Here is an 11,230-nt window from a genome sequence, read left to right on the forward strand (position 1 = left end):
ATTCTAATTAAATTTTACACAGCCTTACGAGCTCTTCCCACACCGAGTGTCTGCCTTCAACAAGTCTTTAAATCTCCTCATAGCTCTGCTCTAATTTTAATATATCACCATCTGCTCCGACCTGTAAATGATTCCCTGGACAAGGTGCCTGCTCCTTATTGTAAGCACAGTTTTATAAGCTTACCAAAATTACCTGCTATATATATATATATATATAAAAACTGACCCACTCCACTAGACTAACATATTTATAACACACCTTGTCATTTAAGGAGCAGCAGTGCCTCCTGCTGTCATGAGAAGCAATACACAAACACACGTGCACATGTATACATGCCTCATGTGCTCCAGTTTCTGAGTATGTATCTGCATTTCGTAGCAACTGTTATGAATGCCACAGTTAAAACCCTAACATGCAAATGAAAAAGGAAGCAAAATTAAATCCAGAAATGTTGCCGTGTTCTTGGACTATGAGTTCGTTCAAGAACAACGGACCTGCTGTAGGTCTGGAAGCAAAATGCTGCTTTTGGGGGGGAAATCTTGGAGCTGCATTGTGCTTCCAGGACTACAACACTTTGTTTCCTCAGTTCACAAACACTTACGGAGTGTTGTTTGCAGAACAGATGATGCAAGACAGTGGTAAACATGTCCATGTTCAGACTGTTGGAATTAAATTCCATCCATCCATCCATCCATCCATCCATTCGCTTCCGCTTATCCTTTTCAGGGTCGCGGGGGGTGCTGGAGCCTATCCCAGCTGTCATAGGGCGAGAGGCGGGGTACACCCTGGACAGGTCGCCAGTCTGTCGCAGGGCCAACACACAGGGACAGACAACCATTCGCACTCACATTCACTCGCACATTCACACAATGGCAATTTGGATTTTCCAATTAACCTATCCCCTCAAGCTGCATGTCTTTGGACGGTGGGAGGGAATTAAATTCAAAATGAGCATATATTTTTCAAAGGACAGTACAAAGATAGCACATCAAATGCTAATGCTATTTCATTCTGTTTATTAACTTTGCACACAGCATCCCAAATTTCTTGGAAACAGAATTGTAAATTTTTATCCTGTTCGGTTTTTGAAATCAGTTCTCCCCAGTGTCGAGACTGGGTTTCCTATAAATGGACTGAGGCAGTTTCAGGATGATTTTTATGGTCGAAACATCTGAAAGTAAAGTTTGGTCACAAGTTATTTGATCATTTGTAATTTTTTTTATGTGACACTTTTTAAAAAATAAAATATTCATATACAGTTTGGTCCATAATATTCTTTTTTTTGTAGTTTTGCTTCAATCACACAGGATTTAAAATGAAACAATCAAGATGTGAGTGGACTGAAGGGTGGAGTGCCCACTCCGGGTCAGGGATGATTTCCTGCCCCAAGTGGAGGAGTTCAAGTATCTCGGGGTCTTGTTTGCGAGTGATGTGAGAAGGGAGCTGGAGATTGACAGACGGGTTGGTGCTGCGGCCGCAGTGATCCGGACACTGCACCAGTCCGTCGTGATGAAGAGAGAACTGAGTGTAAAAGCGAAGCTCTCAATTTACCGGTCGATCTACGTCCCTGCCCTCACCTATGGCCACGAGCTGTGGGTAGTGACCGAAAGAACGAGATCGCGGATACAAGCGGCAGAAATGAGCTTCCTCCGAAGGGTGGCCTCTCCCTTAGAGACAGGGTGAGAAGTTCTTCCAACCGGGAGGGGCTCAGAGTAGAGCCGCTGCTCCTCCACATCGAAAGGAGCCAGCTGAGGTGGTTCGGGCATCTGACAAGGATGCCTCCTGGGCGCCTTCTGGGTGAGGTGTTCCACCGGGAGGAGGCCCCGGGGCAGACCCAGGACACGCTGGAGAGATTATATCTCTCGGCTGGCCTGCCGGGGGAACGCCTTGGCTGGGAAAAGGGAGATCTGGGCTTCTCTGCTTAGGCTGCTGGCCTAAGCAGAGCTGTGAAGCACTGTCCTATCAGATCTGCAGCATTTGGCTGAATCTGAGCAGAGAGTATTGCCCTACGCTTCACAATCCACCCTGCTCCTTCTACCAGCAGGCACATCATCAGTAAACACTTGTGACCCCTGTTCTGCCGGAGGCCATACCTGTCCATGTGATGTTTTGCCTCCACCACATCTGACAGATAATGTGACATGCTTCAGATCATGAGCTGTTTCTCTCCTTCTCCATATTTTCTCTTCCCATTATTCTGGTACAAGTTCATCTTGACATCTGTCTAAATAATTTTTTTTCTCAAAACTGCACAGGCTCTTTGAGATGTCTGATCTGGCCTTCTTGTTCTTTGAGTGCAACCTGCTCAACACTTGGAATCAATTCACATCTTGTGTCTCCTTAATTTTTAATATATCAAGCCTCATCTGGCTGTGAAAATGTTTGTCAGTTAATAGTGCAATTACTTTTGAGCCTCTGAAAATGAGGGAAATGTGCATAAAAATGGCTGTAATAAACAGTTAATGCAGTCAGTTTCTTACAAAGATAAAACTGAAAAAAAGTGTAAAATGTATGGACCTCAATGTATTTCCCTCATCTTTGCTTCTTAAATGAAATGAACTGAAACCATTTGACGAATTTAGATGACAAATGTCTTTGGTGGAAATGCTGAGAACTGAAGCATTTAATAAGGCAGCCTGTGCTTTTTTATTCGGGGCCACAGGCCAACAAGATTATCAGAGTAAAAAAATATAAAGCAGAAGAAAATGAAACCACGTCAGTCTGAGTGGTTGAGTAAACGTCCTTAGTTACTTTCTGTCACCACTTTAAACACATTCAGTGTGAGATTGGAAAAAGCTGGGTAGACAGAGTGAATAGATAACCACAATCATGATGGCACTTAATTAGCTAGACAGTTTTTGATAGCCAGTGGAGAACCATAAACTCCTAATGCCTGGGCTGAATATGCTGGACTCTTGTCACTAACAGCTATTTTTTCCCCTGCCAGGCCTTAGCTGGGAAGCATTCGAGTGAATAGGGATTCAGGTCAAGCAAAAACAAGTGGTCTAGCAAGTCAACGCATTCCCGAGTCTCTGGAGAGGCAGAGGAGGCAGATGAGATTAGTTCATGTCAGGATAAAGTCATCACAAGGTCTTGGACTTATTTGTGGAGATGGACATGACGTCTTTCAGGTTCATGCAGAGGTCAAGGTTTATAGCGTTTATGAAAATCGTCGATTCAAACTTGTTAAAAATAAACAAGTTAAAGACAGGGTAGGGAACATGTTTTTGGCATCGCTAGAAAAACAAAACCCATTCGAACTTTTCATCATATTATGGTTCAGGGGATCAGAAGGGTAAGAGCTGATCCAAGGTGCATGGTTACAGCCAATCGCAGGTCTGTTTTTAAGACGAGATCAGACAGGTTAGTAATAATAAAGTAGCGTAAAGAGCAACAAAAGTCCATATAAGAAGAAGGGAAATCATGCAGTTGGTTATGATGAAGACTTTCTCTTGACAGAGCTTTCTTTAAATCCTGCTTGAATCTTTAATCACAGCATTAACAGAAGGTGCGGAATATAAACAAGGGGCAAGCATGTGTGCCCAGAAACCAATAAATTTGTATGGGACAAAGAAGCAAACATCAAAAAAGCTGAGAGGTAGTCTGAAATGTTCATACCTAACTTAAAAATAAAAAACACAATACATTGTTCATGTTGCTTTATTAATGTGGTCCGAATATAGTATATTTTCTCTCTTGTTATAGAATAAGGATGAAACGAAGCTTACGTTTATTTTCATGTTCTCATGCCTTTGTATACTTCCATATTCTCTTTAAGTTCACTCTTATTTCAACTGCTCTTCTGTCTGGTATTAGGTTTTGAGTTTTAGTTTGGATGATTGGCACACCTGTTTTGAACCATATCTGACAACGTAAATTTTTATCCATTTATAACACATATATTGTGTCACTTCACACCATGTTGGTGCACTGTGAGAAACTAGGAAGCAAAAAATGCAAAACCTTTTTCGTTGTAGTTCCAGTTGTATTCAACAAAATCTGCAAAGCTTGTGAATTTTTGGTGACTTGAGACAGGGGCAGTGAGAACAGAGGTAACTAGCATCAATTTCTTATTTATTCCAACATCTCTGCACCATCACATCATCATGTGCTGTTATTGTCTTTGTCATGGTGCTATTGTCTGTTATTTATTCTGTTATGTAAACATGTACAAAGTTCAATTCTGGTCAATGAAGCTGTTTCTGATGTGTCAGTCCTAAGTAAGCTGTGGTGTGCTTCTTTCTTCCAAAACAAGCTACTTCAGCCATAATTTGCTTCTGGAACTGGACTAAAGCCTTACAAAGTGGATACAACAGGCAGGGATTGGAGTGTGGTCCAGGGATTTAACTCTTGGAAGAAAAGGAAAGAACTGTCAGTGATTCTAGCAGAGCTAAAGTTACTTCCAAGTTCAATACAAGACATTTTGCACTGCTGGTTCTACATTGAATTCTGCACTGAATCAACATTATTGATATATTAAAGCATTGTATAATTAAGATAAAAATCTGAATTATAAACCCAGCAGCCTGTCTAATTATAGATAACACCAGTATCTGACTATTTGACAGCGGGCAAGTCTTTGGGATTTGCAAGAGGAAACGGCTAGTCCCAAATCATTTTATCCTATGACCTTTGACAACCACCTTATAATCAGTTCATCCTTGAGATCAAGTCAGCATTTGTGCCTGATAAAATCTAATTTCACCCTAGTGTGCCTGAGGTACATACACATTTTTCTAAATGCAGTATGTGTGGTCAGTGTGCCCCTAACATTTGACATTTTGCCACTAAAATCTGTATAATTTCTGGCCTCACAAAAAATTGAAGAAATTTCTAAAATGCAGTAGTTTTTAATGTATTTTTGTTTTTATTTTCAAAGGGCAAAACTAGAGCTGACCAATGTAAGATTTTTTAAAGACTGATAATCATACAGACAGTTGCTAATTTAAAAATCGAACGTTTCGTTATGTTGGTCAATGCTTATTTCTTTTCGCCTCACAAAAGATAAACAGATTTCCGTCACATGTTTATGTGTAGTTATTTATTTATTTGTATACACTCTACATGACTCTGCTAGTTGTTGTGTTTGTGGTGTTCCAAATGTGTGTTGTCAACAGGAAAGTTGCAGACTGCCCTCTGGTACACAAACTATGCAACATCAGCACTGAAAATGTCCAGGTCTCTCCTATACATTTGAACTTTTCATTCATTTCTTGTTTTAAATTATGATACCGATAGAAATGGCTAATACTGGCAGTGTGCAGTGTGTCCTTAAAAAATCTTAAAGAAATTGAACAAACAGAGGACAACAGAAGAAACAGTAAGTCTAAAACACCAATAACAGTAGATGGAAAGTTATGAACCTGAGGCTGCATTTGGTTTTTGAATTGGTCAAACCACTCAAGCTTTCTGTGCTTCGTTGCCACCAGGTCAAACTTGACACTACAATAAAAGTTGTATTGAACTATGAAACACGTGGTTTAACTCTGGCATGACTCTCACTATGCTTCTTCTTCAAGACGTCAAACACTATGCGTCAGAGTTCCTTTAGTTTCTAAAAAAAAAAAAAAGAGCAACAAAACAAAAAAATTCTTGGCCTGTATAATCACTTGCTTTTATGAAAAACCTCATGAGGTATCAGCAGCATGCCATTTGCACAAACCTGATAAAGAGTCATGCACAGTGGACACTCTGCAATTGTATTCATAGACCTGCTGATGACAGTCAAACAAGAAAATTTCCACATATTAGTATCTAAACAGTTTGTCTGGCCAAGATCGTCATCATGCATAAATAATAACAGATGAGAGACAAGAAAAAAACAAAAAACATCAAACACCAAACAATCCACACCCAGTACTGTTGTAGACGAAGAGCTGCTGCAGAGGAGGAAAAACTCAAAAGGCAGACATCCAAGGCTGGCAGCGCTACATACTTGGCAATCCAGTCAGTCTTCAAGCTGCAGCCAGACAGCTTTCTGATCAAGCTTGAAAACTGATCAACTGAACATGCAGATCTTGCCATATGAGCACTTTTCTTTCCCTCTTGGTCTCTACCACTTATCTGAGTATAATTTTAAAGCAAATAGTATCAAACCACGGTATGTCCGAGGTGGTGTGTCCCCGCTAACGTGAAATAAAATTTGACAAATGATAAAGGAGGTAATAAAAATTCTATTTGATAACAGCAATTACATGTATCTTGCTCAAGGCTAAGGTTAAAATTACTTCATTGTCTCCCATAGGTGAAAATAACTCTGTCTTTAAATGACATCTTCAAATCTCATTGCACGGTACTCGCCTGCTCTGTGTGACACTAAGCATAATAGAGGCATTTGGTTCCAGCCTCCCCTCTAGCAGTTTAAAAATAACATTCAGATGTAAATGTCAAGGTTAAATTTGATATGAAGATGTAGCAAGCACTGCAATAATTGTGTTTTCTTCCCTTATTTTAACTTTGATGACAGATGTAGAAGTTCACTTGGCTTGAATCTGATGAAATATAATGAATATAATGTAATGAATTTAGCCACGCGGATTTATTTAGTGTTTGTAATTGTCGCAGTGGAAGGTAAATTCAAAATGATTGCATTCATTTACTTGTACTATGACTATGGGGTGCAGGGGATTTAGTTTCTATGATACAAATGATTTAATTACTCATAAACTAAACTGCATGTTTTATTGATGAACTTTTTGCTGACAGAGTTAAATTAGGTTGTTCAAAATGCAATGCTTTCTAAGCAAATGATATCGTCTTGAGATTTTGAATCCAGTTAGCACCGTGCCTAGAAGGGCTTGGGAAGAGGTTAGCATGCTAATTTTGAATGCTATACCGTAAGATGGGTGAACACAGAAATTGAATTTGTGCTATAGTGCTCAAGTCCAGCACTCATTTCCTTTTTAAATTGAAACACCTGATATTGCTTTGCAACAAAGTACCATTGATTTGCTATATTGCTACATTACTAAACTGCATTTCTCCTGCATGCAACTGCATGAAAAATATGTTGTGCATAAATAGTTTTTTGGATGTAAAGTTTAATTCTGCGTGCAAGCTGATGGCTAAGCATTATTATGCATATTAGGCCTATCTTTTACCTGCGCGTGTGTGCGTATCTGTGACAGATGGTCCATTTAATGGTCCATTTAATAAACTTGCTACGATGGTCGCCTTCGGGGTTGGCATGCCCAAGATGTGGGGAGTGACCTTGTTTATTATGACCTGTTACAACTGGGACTGTGTATTGTGTGTGTTTGTGCAACATTAACAATCAAAGTTCTATGCCACTTCTCTTTTCTCAAAGGGCTTTCAAGCAGACACCCTCTTGGATACTTTTGCAAAAGAGAACACAAAAAGAAGAAACATCTTAAAATAGCATTCAGACTCACGGCAGCTCATGTGTCCCTGTTATGAGATTTCATCAAAATGTTCCTGAAACAATGACAAACATTAAAAAGCATTAAAAAAAAAACAAAACAACTACCTTTCTACTACATTCAACTACATTTTTTTTGTGTGAATTTCACTCATTGCCTTTAATGATAAAGAGTGAAACTGACATGGTCAGTATAGTAAAAATCCAGCTTTGCAGTTTACCCAGTTAACATTATATTGTGGAAGTATTGTAAGGATTACATGAGAAATCCCAATATTTTACTCCAACTTTAATCTTGGCTGCACACCCAACTCAAGGCGCCAAAAACCTAACCCTCTCGCTTTACCTCACACTGGGTGTGAGTGGAGCCACCTGGTGGTCCACCATAATATCTCCTTTTATACATTTAGAAAAATGATCTTATAAAAAAAAACAAGATACTTTTGACCAAGGATGTATAGCTGGGACATATGTAGCCCAGTTTAATTTGAAGTGTGCCGAACCAGTAAAACAGCATGATAAACTGGTAAAAATATAGAAAAAGGTCCATTGCTACAATGTTCTGTAATGTTATGTTATTTAATTACTTTGAAGCAGTATGAATGAAAATCAATCAACAGGAAAAGCTGTAAAACTTTTCAAACAATGCAAAAACAACCAGCAACTATTCAGAATTTCATTAAACTGGGAAACAGCCTAAACAAAACAAAACAAAAGTGTGAATTTAATAATGTTGCATTAAAATTTACATGAGGGACAAGTCAGGAAACAGATTGCACAGTGATCTAAATCACTGGGGAAGACATGCCACTCAGAATATGCTGTTTAAATTGTGAGAGATGGTCCTTCCACAGTCTGGTGAAGCAGTTAAGCAGGACTGAAATCCATTTCCTTTAATAACGCATGGTGCAAAATGAGACAGAGCACCAGAATTAAGAAGGAAACGTAGGCTATATCACATTCAGGATAGCGAATGCTCCTTCTGTACATGAGAAAAAACAATTTCTATTTGATTAAAATAAATCCTTTTAGGATTTTGTTTCTCTCCAATCTCTCTCCAGCCGTCTGTTTTTGATAGCAAATTTGCATTTCTCTCTTTTGTGTTTAATTTCCCCTCATTTTGACTGTCCTCCACCCTAATTGCCTTTTCTCTGCTATATATTATTGAGCTCAAAAGTGCTATGACAAGCCAGAGAATTAGAGTGTGTGGGAGGGTTTGGGTGCATCCATTCAGGTGTGGGTGAAAATGACCCTGAAGGGGTACGTGTATGATTGAATATGGGTTGTGTATTCCCAGGAGCATGTGCATGTGTGTGTGTCTGTGCACCTTTTTGTGCCAGGATGTGTAGGACTAATCAGAGCATGGAGGATCCTGTACTGGCAATAATAGTAGCAGAACACAGGACGGTACAGTAATGTCTTTTTCTATCTCCATCTCTCTCTTTCTTCCTCTTTAAATCTTGATTTCAATGTCTGTCAGAGAAATCAACAGGGTAATTACATGCATGATTATGTTGCCCTCTTTCATGCTGTCTTTCTGGTTTTCTTTCAACTTTTTCTAAAATATTCCTGCTTTCCCCTGCTTTGCTCTCCGGGGATATTTTTGAGTAAAAAGTGAGGCTTTGTGCCAGTGTTCTTTTCATGGCGTCAAGGCGGATAATGTAAAAAATAAGGAGATGATATGGAAGACATTCTGAGACAATACACCATATGTGAGGCAATAAACAAAGGAAACTAAAAAAGTAATCAAGGAAGGAGATTAAGACAAAACAGAGAAATAAAATACGCTCATTTTCCTTTTTTGATGTAATTTGTACATCGTGCTTGAGTATATCTACAGTCTTTTCAAAAATCAAACCATTCACAATGAAATCATGAGATGGATTCTTCAGTTAGTGCCCGGATTACTTGCATCGAGAGGCATTTTTACTATTCAAACATAATTTAAACTTTGGTTACGCTTCATAAACAATTACTTCTTATTTTAAGAGTCCTCAGGGATCACTTTAACATCCCACTCAATGTGCTCCCTCCAGGGGCATTGTGATACTTTACAATGTATAATAATTCCTCTTTGAGTATCTATAAAGGTTTGTTTGAAATATTGGAGCTTTCTCTTCTGTTCCCTTCTCTTCGCTGGTATAATCACTACCTGTTTAGACTATGATTGCCCCTAAATATTGATGAGTACATTACAGCTGTGTAATTAGTTCACTGAACTCATCTATTTTCGTTGCCAGATAAATCTGCCCTCAAGCTGTTGCACTGGAACACCAGCATATGGAAATGCAGGAAAAACACACCCAACTGGGCAGGATTTCTGGGATCTTGGAAGCAAAAAATAAATAAAAAATAAAAAATAACTGAAATTAATGCCAAATGAGATAAAGTAGTGAGTTTGAAATGTTAAGGAACTGTTCAATTTCGATCCTTGGCTACTTCTGCTATTACTTGATTTTCAAATGAAAATGATAAAAATAATAATTAATACCTGAGAGTTTACTGTTTTTCATATGTCATCTACATTAAAGAAGCATCTGCTTAACTAAAGCATTTTATTCTGTCAGCACCTGACATTCTTTATATGTTAGTTATCAATAATTAGTTACATAACTTCAACATGTTTTATTCAGCAGAGCCACAAAATCATAAAATGACTACATGCAATGACTAAAGAAATTAAGAAAACATCTGCTGTGATCACATGAGACTTCACTGGGTTTAAATCTTGCATCATTTGATTTTTAGTTTCACTTTCAGTTGCCGTTCATTGGACATGAAACTGACCTGGTTAGGGCAAATAAAAAGTTTATTGTTCAGGTTAAAATACAATCTTTACAAGCTTATACTTACATTTTAAACACTGAATTCAGGTCTTTTAGTCTCATTAACAGAGTTGTATAACATCAAACACCTATCTATGCAGTGTGCTGTAATAGGATATCATCATTGCAATAAGTCAGTCTGGTAAATTTTTTCCCTCGAAGTGTCAGAGAGCGTAAAGTTAGAGAGTTACAGGGTTGCAGAGTGCTAATGATCATAGTTTGTAAAAGCCATCAACACTTTGCTGATTCAGTCATTTCCAGATCTCCTCTGGTATGAACATCAGCACAAAATCTGTGCGCTGGGAGCTTCATGGTATTGGTTTACACGGCTGCAGCTTCTACAGGCAGAGTGTGTAGGTGGCCCAGCACTTTCACACATGTGGTGATTGTCTGCTCATTATCATTTTTTTTCTTTTTTGCATTAGGTGAAGAGTTGTACTCCATCTATAGATGAATTATAATAATAACTCTTACACTGATCACTAGGGATGGGTACCGGTATTCGGTGCCATGATAGCACCGGTTCTGACATAAACGGTAGTGACCAGACCGAAAAGCAACGCACATTTTGGTGCTTTATTTCGATGCTTTTTTTTTTTCCTGAGATGTCATACACTTTGGATTCCAGTCAATCATTTTACCTTTCCAAGCGTAGTAGGCTTTCTTTTTAAAACATTTTATAGCCTGACCTTCATGAACAAAGCCCCGTCAGTGATGTGTCTTGATCACGTGAATTAAAATTTCTCTTGACCCATTTGCAAGCCCAAACATGCACTCATCATGCTTACTTGCGAGTATTGACTTCATCTCTTTGAGTGCAACCATCGATTTGTGAGTCATCACCACTTTATTAGCCTTTTCCTCTTTCTGACCACATCTTCCGCCCTAACAGCTCTCTATCTCAGTTGCACAGAGCCAGAAATCCTTCAACATTACGTAAAAGCAAAGAAAGAAAGAAATTGTTTTGTTCTGTCGTGATCTCTTGTTGCAGCATTTGAGGGCATGTATTTCCTGTTAGTTGGTGTT

Source organism: Astatotilapia calliptera, chromosome 14, assembly GCF_964374335.1.
Source record: "Astatotilapia calliptera chromosome 14, fAstCal68.1, whole genome shotgun sequence".
Taxonomy (NCBI): domain Eukaryota; kingdom Metazoa; phylum Chordata; class Actinopteri; order Cichliformes; family Cichlidae; genus Astatotilapia; species Astatotilapia calliptera.